Genomic DNA, 9,686 nt, shown 5'->3' with positions numbered 1-9,686 from the left:
CCCTGTTTTTTCCCCTCAGTTACAGCTGCAAAGCTCTTTTTTTCTCTGAATTTATGGGGCTGTGGATATTTAAGTCACTTTTTGATCATGGCAGTTTCCAAGTCCCATTTTCTTCCATCTTGAATGCATAACAACAATTTCCAATGAAAAAATACATGAATGCTTGAATCAACACTCTCACAATACGATCAACGTAATAGTCAACTGATTTTTTTCAGGACAGGGCCTGGTGTAATAAAAAACTGCAGTAAAATTGCATCTATCTTAAAATACAGCATCTAACTATTGAAACTGAAAGAACAGATTTTTTTGCATTTCAAAGTCTGGCAATTAAAGAATTCCAGGAGCATATGACAGTTCTTTTTGGTTCCCCGCTAGGCAATTGAGCTCATGACTCTTTGGAGGTGGGAGTGCTGCATGCGGGCATGTTACCTCCATCACTATCCTGCACAGATGAAAATTGTCAGAAATTAGAATGGCGGTGTGAATTCCAGAACTGAGTTCCACCCACCATTTTTAAGGGTTCTCAAGTCAGTCCAACATGATATAATTCTGGGCTGTTAAAATGGGCGAATCCCACCCAGAGTTAAGACTAAGTGCTGTGACAGGGGTGGGAATATTACGTGTTTCCCACTGTGGTGTTTGGGGGGAAAATACGGCAAATCATCTGGCCCCGACCTCATTAATTATACACCTAAGTGTATCATGCCATATTCGGTGGCGGGGAAGGCCTCGATAGCGCGTGGTCCTCCACCATTTTGAAAAGGCGCCCATCATCACTGACCCACAATTGAAGAAAGAAGGTGGACCTCCTGGAAATGAAGTTGGATCTCAAGGAGCACTCCGAGACTGGAAGATGGATCTCCTGAGAACAAAGATAGATCGGCAGGAATATTCTGAGGCTAGAAGACAGAACCTTCCAGGACACCAAATCTGGAGAGTCCACCAGCAGATGCACTCCTGACCCAATGCTGTGGCATTCTAGAGTCCAGGGTTGCAGAAAGTTTCCATCCTGAATTCTGGAGGCAGCCTCAGGCATTGTTGAGGTGACATATGGGTGCCTTGTTGCTCCAAATACGTTTCACGCTGGCATGTTTTTCTGCCAACATCGCGGAAAGTGCGGTGTGAGGAGGGGTTGGGCCTTCATATACATCACTTTAACGGGATGCAATTAAGGTTCACGCCGACCTTTGGAGGGTTTTCTGACCTGCCATTGGAAGATCCTGCTGCAAATTCACACTGGTGTGAAACACATTTCTGGGCATCCTGCCATATTCTGCCCCCCCATGTCCGCCATCGAACCTGTCGTCAGAGGCTTGGCAGAATTCCACCTGCTATTTCTACCTTCGCAGGCCTGTTAATGGGATGTAGATGACAGCCTAAGTCAATTAATTGGATGCAATTAAGATTCACGCTGGCCTCTGGAGATCTTTCTAACCTGTCATTTTCGTTTATGGAACTTGTTCATCTTTCAGTTGTGAAAAACGTGGCCTGAAACATTCACCTGTTTTCTCACTCTACAGATGCAGACTGACCTACTGTGTACCCCTTATTTTTGATTTTGTTTCGGATTTCCAGCATTCTACCTTTTGCTTTTTCAGTACATGAAAATAAAGTTCTCATCAAATGAGTTGGCAAACAAGTGACATCCAAATGATTAAAACCCATTGTTAAGGAGCTGGTGGAAATGAAGTTACGATAATGATTCTGAAACAGAATTCTGATGTTAAAGTATAGGTTTGCAAAGTTGTCTAGCTGTTTAATTTTACTGATGTTAATTGTCATTACTGCTAATATTGTTTTGTAAATATCAAATAAAACTTTAAAGCAGGATTTTTTTTATTATGTCATGGGATGTTGGCATCGCTGGCCAGCATTTGTTGCTTGTCCCCAATTGCCCTTGAACTGAGTGGCTCGCTAGATCACTTCAGAGGGCAATTATGAGTCAACCATATTTCCATGGACATGCAGGCCAGACCAGGTAAGGATGGTAGATTTCCTTCCCTAAAGGACATTAATGAACCATATGTTTTTTCATGACAATCTAAAATAGTTTCATGGTCACTTTCAACTCAGCCAGCCTTCCAGCTAACTTTTAAAAATAAATTCAATCTTCCAGGGTTTCATGTTTTAGAACTTTTGCTGTAACAAATAACTAAAAGAAAACTTGACTGAACACTATTTTTGTTTTGTAGACTACAGAAAGTAACATTGGAGCTCTTGTGGCACGGTGAAGTGTCTCTCTCTGAACCAGAAGCTCCAGATTCAAGTCTCACACCAGGACTTGAGTATCAACCTTCAAAATCCTTCCAACATGCTAATGACAGGTGGTAAGATGGGCGAGACTCCTTGTCAGCCATGTTTGATATGCAGTGGAAACCCTCAAACTATAAGCCTCTGGCAATAAGCTAGCAACATATTCCAGGTAAAACTCACTGTGGAGTCAGATGAAAATCAGCCTTGTGCACATGGTGTGGGAAGAGACACATTAAACAAGAGAAAGTGACATAATCCTTGTAAACTTAACACCTATTGTACTCTCCATTGCATTACAGTCCCTTTAGCAAATAGTCCACAGTTATTGCAAGATTTCATGAGTAGTAATTGTGAGTGACAGTCTCCAGGTGCTTTCCTCAGATTTTGGAGAGTTTCTTAAATTCACGGCCAGCAGTGAAGCCTCTTCCAATAATTCTTCTTTTCCCTGGTCATGCCAGAATAAATCTTCCAGAAACCAGAGAAGACTGCAGGATGCATCTCTTCCAACTAGAGACTAACTCCTTCCTTCAGCCAGCTGTCGGAGCTCACAAGGTCAAACCGCCTTTCTCTCAATTGACCACACAGAACCTCTGTCTCTGATGTTCACTGATTTGTAGGGAAGCCTGTAACCCAATCTCAAAAATGGCTTCCTGTGTCTGCTTCACCATGGCAAGGTGAAACACATTAACCTTGTATCTGGATGGAAATGCTAATTAACTATTCTTGATCCCAACTCCTTTTCATCTTATAAGTAAATGGACTAGTTGTAGTACAACTGTTTACAACATGGCACCTTCAACACCTTTCTGGGATTTTGGCAAACTCTGAGTGCACTCATGGTAAGTTGAGATGCTGCTGCCATTGTCTCCATGTGTAAAAACCTTGAACCCTTTTCTCAGTAAAACAATCTTAGCCTTTCTTTGATTACTGACAATCAAACCACCCAGGCTTATTGTCGAGAAAATGCCAGAGCAGGTCACATGACTCCCTTCATTTACCCTAAACTTAAAGCTACATTCCCAACAGATAAACATAAATCTTATAAACCTTATAAATGTAACACGGTTTTCCAACACTACAGTACAGATGTTAAAAAAAATTAACAATCACTGCCAAGTAACCAGGGGTTATCAATAAACTCTGTAAATTAATTAAATTTCTGTTCCAGCATATCATTTATTTCAATACATAAATGTCTCGAGGGAACCATTTCCTTTTATTACTAAGCTGCTGGTGAGTGAACGACGTACAAAGTAGTTTCTAGAAATAGACTTTAATAATAGTTGCTGACTTACTTTACCTTGCTTTTATTGCGTTTTAACAAAACATTTTCTAATTTCATTTGTCAAAAAGCTCTGCATTCAGCCAAATATTTGCTGTGATTATTAAATCAAAACCACTAATGAATCTTTGCCACACTAAGTTGTTATTTAAATGATTGTGGAAATGTTATTTCCCTTTCATGTTTCAATCACATAACAATCAATTCAAATTATTACTGAGTCTAAGATAAACATGCAAAACATCAATTGAAGTTTCAAATTTACAAATACTTACACTTTAGTTATAAAAAAGGATAATTTGTTGCAAGCTGCATACTGTGCAAAAACTGCGAGTACAGTTCAAATCCAAGTCTCCAACCTTCCTCACAACTCAAATATATTAAATTAGCTTACAAAAACAATCATTTAGAACGGTAAAGAGCCGTACTTCATTTACACTTCATTCTCACTGCCAGAAAAGAAAGGATAATTGAAATTCCATTTAAATTCAATTTTGGCCAAAAGTGTAATTGTAGATATACCCCTTGAGTCATGTAAAACGTTTGTCTAATGTTTCATTCAAATTATCCTGCTCCAGTACACATTCAGCACCATACAACCATCTTCAAAATGTATTAGCAGTACTCATTAGACTGAAATTTAATAACAAAAACATCAGGTGGATTTCAAGAGCCCCCATTATCAGGAGAAGATTGATAGCTATAATGCTGTTCAGAAGCCAACTGGGCACAATTTAGATTCAACAAACTAATGTGCCTTATTTTGATTTATTTGCTGTACTTCACAAGTTTTGTCTTTATAAAGATCTTTTATTACTCTTCAGCTTGATCAATTTATCTGAATCCTGAGCTGGTGTGGGGGTAGGCTTCCAGAAATGTTATTGTAGAAGAGTGAGACACATACTTGTACTCCAGATTTAACACATAATTTATTTTAGTTGTGATGCGATATATTTCATATTGTTTTCAAAAGAACTGTGTTTGCTACAGCTTCCATGGTGAATGGGAGAGGTTAAGAAGAATGCAAAATTGCTCAATTCTGGATGTGGTGCTACTCAGTCTTCAAGTGAGGTTAACGTCTACATATTGTGAACAAATGAGGCAACCTAATGGGTAAACTCAGAAGATTTTTCTGCTTGTTTAAGAATATTTGTTCCTGAAGCCTTTCCCATTCTTTTTATACAGTTCCCAAATTAATCCATTTAACAATAACTTAAACAGTCAGTTGACAGTCAAGCTCCTCAGTGAACAGTGGCCATATTAGTAAGGTACTGCAGAGTGATCATCATTCATCAAACTGTGCTCCAGCAAGGCTTCTACACCGTTGAAAGAAATGGAAAGGAGGATATTGGTGGGGAACCAAGGAAAAGGTTTTATCTTGCTTGAAAGGAAAATGATGTGACACACAAAAAAATATAACCCTTGAACAGCCAACATTGTTTTGTGAAAGGAAATTATGTTTGGTAAATTTATTAGAGTATTTAAGAGTGTATGTGGAAGGGTAATTAAGGGGGTACTAGTGGATGTACTATTTTAAGAAGGCAATGAATAAGATGCCAAAAAAGAGGTTGTTACACAAGACTAAGGTTCGTGGGACTGGATGCAATATATCACATTGGACTGAGGTTTCGTTCATGGACAGAAAACAGAGAGTAGGAATAAATAGATAATTATTGGATTGGCAGGTTGTTCTTACTGGGGTGCTGCAAGGATCAGTGCTTAACCTTAGCTCTTTACAATCGAGATCAAAGACTTAGAAGAGGGGATCAAGTGGAACATATCCAAGATGAAAGCAAAATAGTGCGGAAGCTGGAAATTGAAACAAAAACAGAAAATGCTGGAAAACCTCAGCAGGTCCGACAGCATCCATGGGGAGAGAATAGAGCCAATGTTGAGTCTAGATGACCCTTCATCAGAACTCTGACAAAGGGTCACCTAGACTCAAAACATTGGCTCTATTCTCTCCCCACACATGCTGTCAGACCTGCTGAGATTTTCCAGCATTTTCTGTTTTTGTGTTGGAACATATCCAAGTTTGTTGTTGATACAAAGATAGGTGGGAAGTAAGCTGTGCCAAAGACACATAAAAAACTCCCCAAGAGGATATGGGCAGGTTAAATTAGTGAGCTAGCAGGTGGCAGATGGAATTTTATGTAAACTTATCCATTTCGGTTGGAAAAATAGGAAAACAGAATATTTGTTTGAAGGGGAAAGATTAATAAATGTTCCTATGCATAATGATTTGTCAAGAGAGCTAACATTCAGGTATCACAAGCATTAGGAAAGCAAATTATATGCTAGCCTTTATTGCAAAGGAGTGGAGTATAAGGGTGAGGAAGTTGTGCTGTGATTGTGTGCTGTGAGACAACCCCTGAAGAAGGTCTCCTTATCTCAGAAGGGATATACTGAGAGCTGGCGTAACCAAATGTTCATTAGATTGATTTGTGGAATGAGGCAGCTATGCCACGAGAAGAGATTGAATAGAATGGAACCATTTAATAAATCAAATCAAATCATATCCACTTGAGTTTCAAAGAATTAGATGATATGTTATGCAATGCATTTGATATAAAACCAAAGTCGGAGTGACTGAAAAAAGGCAAGACGTACAAACACAAAGGAACCGACAACTTGTCAATTTGACAAGTAATTTGACATTGAAGTTTAGAAGGTTGAGGGGAGATCTTATAGAGACATATAAGATAATGAAGGAGCAAGACAGGGTAGAAGCAGCGAGGTTATTTCCATTTACAATGGAAACAAGAACATGGGGACAGAGCCTCAAAATACGGGGGAGTCAATTTAGAACAGAGTTGAGGAGGAACTTCTTCTCCCAGAGAGTAGTGAATCTTTGGAATTCTCTGCCCAATGAAGCAGTAGAGGCTACCTCGTTAAATGTGTTTTTAAAAAAAAGTCTCAGATAGATAGATTTTTAACCATTAAGGAAATTAAGGGTTATTGGGAGCGGATGGGTAAGTGGAACTGAACCCACTATCAGATCAGCCATGATCTTATTGAATGGCGGAGCAGGCTTGAGGGGCTAGATGGCCTACTCCTGCACCTATTTCTTATGTTCTTATAAATCACACCTCAGTTAATGGGTCTTGTGATCATAGTGGAAGATCATTGTGCTGCCAAAGGAAAAGTGTGAAGGTGAAAAGTAACTTGTTGATTATTGAAGGGAAGGATCCCCAACTTGAGAAGAGGCACAACAAGGTTAGTGAAAATCAGTCGAGTAGAATGAGTTGCTGTCTATATCAATATATAACCCAGAAATGGGCAGCACAATTATGTGCAGTGAAAATTTATTTTGGATACATAAATAAATAGGCAGACTGCAATAGTTCTTTTCATGCAAATCATTGTAGTTCCTGTATTTTAGTTCTGTGATTCTGCGGCCATCAATATTTGACAAACTGTCACAGCCCACAGCCATAATCTTCAAAGAAGACTGAATAATTAGAGCGAGCCTTGCCTTAAGTTGTCCAGTTGTTAAATTCAGTGAAACCAAAGTAAACCAATGTGAGCAAAATCTGTGTGAATAAGAGGATTATGATGTGACAAAGGATTAAGACTGAAAATGATCAACTGTCCACAAATATTCAGGAGAGAGAAAATAAAACGTATCCAGAAAGGTAATTTCAGATGCCTGTGGGCAACAGCAGCCAGCCCATTTAGTAATTAGACTTGCTGATGGACCAATGACAAACTGCAGTATTCACTCACCATGGCAACAACAGGTCACTTAAAAATAGTAAAATCTGTACTCAAAAGGACAATTATCTTTAGCTTGAAAACTGCAGAACAGCAATAGCTCAGAAAGTTTTTAAAAATGTTTTTGACAGCTATGTTTATCGTGAAGTTGCAAACAGAACATTTTTTGGTGGTCAAGTGAGATAAACAACAGTTGGGAGGGGATTGAGGTATTAAAGTATTGGGGCAAATTTTGCTGTTAAAGAGTTTTTCTAACATCCTTCTGCAAGTTTTTCAGTGTTATAACTTGTTGGAAATGTGAGCCAATAATGGTCTGATGTGGACAACGGGGGCATTTGGGACAATGCATCTCTTTAAACAACTGGATTTAAGATTTGAGAAAGAAACAGGGGACCAATGGAGAGCAATATTTTATTAAGGTCAAAAAAAGTACAAGTACCAGACCCTTTATCTGGTGTCTCAAAATTCAGAAGAACCTGAAAACCGGGTATTGCTCTGGAAACTGCAATCCACATCAGGCATTGCTGTCTGTTATACCCAGGCTATGGCATTCTTTGGATCCAACTTTATTTATTCCATGTTGGGGATTAATGCCACAGAAGCCAGGTGAGTATGCCCTTCACCCCTTCCCTCCGGCAGAAAAATCAGCCCATCTTAATTTATTATTATCCTATCCCCACTCTACAGGACCTAAAATCCAGAAGATCCACAAATCCGGTACATGTCCAGTCCCGGGCTTCCTGAATACGGAGTCCAGTACCTGTTTAGCAAGATAGGGTTATAGAGATATATAGCATGGAAGCAGGCCTTTTGGCCCAACTTGCCCATGCCGACCAGGCTTCCTGAACTGAACTAGTCCTACTTGCCTGCATATCCCTTTAACCCTTTCCCACCCATGTACCTGCCCAAATATCTTTTAAATGTTGTAATTGTACCTGCTTCCGGTAAATAGAGTCATAGAGGTTTACAGCATGGAAACAGGCTCTTCGGCTCAACTTGTCCATGCCGCCCTTTTTTTTAAACCCCTAAGCTAGTCCCAAGTGCCTGCATTTGGCCCATATCCCTCTATGCCCACCTTACTGCCTAAATGCTCTTTAAAAGAAAAAATTATACCCGCCTCAACTACTACCTCTGGCAGCTTGTTCCAGACATTCACCACCGACTGTGTGAAAAAATGGCCTCTCTGGACCCTTTTGCATTGCTCCCCTCACACCTGAAACCTATGCCCTGTAGTTTTAGACTCCCCTACCTTTGGGAAAAGATATTGACTTTCTCGCTGATCTATGCCCCTCATTATTTTATAGACCTCTATAAGATCACCCCTCAGTCTTCTACGCTCCAGAGAAAAAAGTCTCAGTCTATCCAGTCTCTCCTTATAACTCAAACCATCAAGTCCCGGTAGCATCCTAGTAAATCTTTTCTCCACTCTTTCTAGTTTAATAATATCCTTTCTATAATAGGGTGACCAGAACTGTATACAGTATTCCAAGTGTGACCGTACCAATGTCTTGTACAACTTCAACAAGACGTCCCAACTCCTGTATTTAATGTTCTGATCAATGAAACCAAGCATGCTGAATGCCTTCTTCACCTCTCTATCCACCTGTGACTCCACTTTCAAGGAGCTATGAACCTGAACTCCTAGATCTCTTCGTTCTGTAACTCTCCCCAGCGCCCTACCATTAACTGAGTAAGTTCTGCTCTGGTTTAATCTGCCAAAATGCATCACCTCGCATTTATCTAAATTAAACTCCATCTGCCATTCGTCAGCCCACTGGCCCAATTGATCAAGATCCCGTTGCAATCCGAAATAACCTTCTTCTCTGTCCACTATGCCACCAATCTTGGTGTCATCTGCAAACTTACTAGCCATGCCTCCTATATTCTTATCCAAATCATTAATATAAATGACAAATAACAGTGGTCCCAGCACTGATCCCTGAGGCATACCACTGGTCACAGGTCTCCAGTTTGAAAAACAACCCTCTACAACCACCTGTCATCAAGCCAATTTTGTATCCATTTAGCTACCTCACTCTGTATCCCGTGAGATTTAACCCTATGCAACAACCTACCTTGCAGTACCTTGTCAAAGGCCTTGCCCAAGTCCATGTAGACAACATCAACTGCACTGCCCTCATCTACCTTCTACATTACCCCTTCACAAAACTCGATCAAATTTGTGAGACATGATTTTCCATTCACAAAGCCATGCTGACTGTCCCTAATCAGTCCTTGCCTCTCTAAATGCCTGTAGATCCTGTCTCTCCAGATACCTTCCAACAACTTACCCACCACAGGTGTGAGGCTCACTCGCCTGTAGTTCCAGGCTTTTCCCTGCAGCCCTTATTAAACAAAGGCACAACATTTGCCACCCTTCAATCTTCAGGCACCTCACCTGTGACTATCGATGATTCAAATATCTCTGCTAGGG

General features: G+C 40.0%; 1 protein-coding gene across 3 annotated transcripts in view; it reads right to left on the bottom strand.

Annotated features, from left to right (window-relative positions):
* Positions 1-9,686, bottom strand: part of rsrc1 (arginine/serine-rich coiled-coil 1) — a 385,706-nt gene that overhangs the window by 82,073 nt on the left and 293,947 nt on the right. The window lies entirely within an intron of this gene.

Source organism: Mustelus asterias, chromosome 3 (genome assembly GCF_964213995.1).
Source record: "Mustelus asterias chromosome 3, sMusAst1.hap1.1, whole genome shotgun sequence".
In the NCBI taxonomy this organism is placed as follows: Eukaryota; Metazoa; Chordata; class Chondrichthyes; order Carcharhiniformes; family Triakidae; genus Mustelus; species Mustelus asterias.
This window is presented reverse-complemented; position numbering and strand designations above follow the sequence as displayed.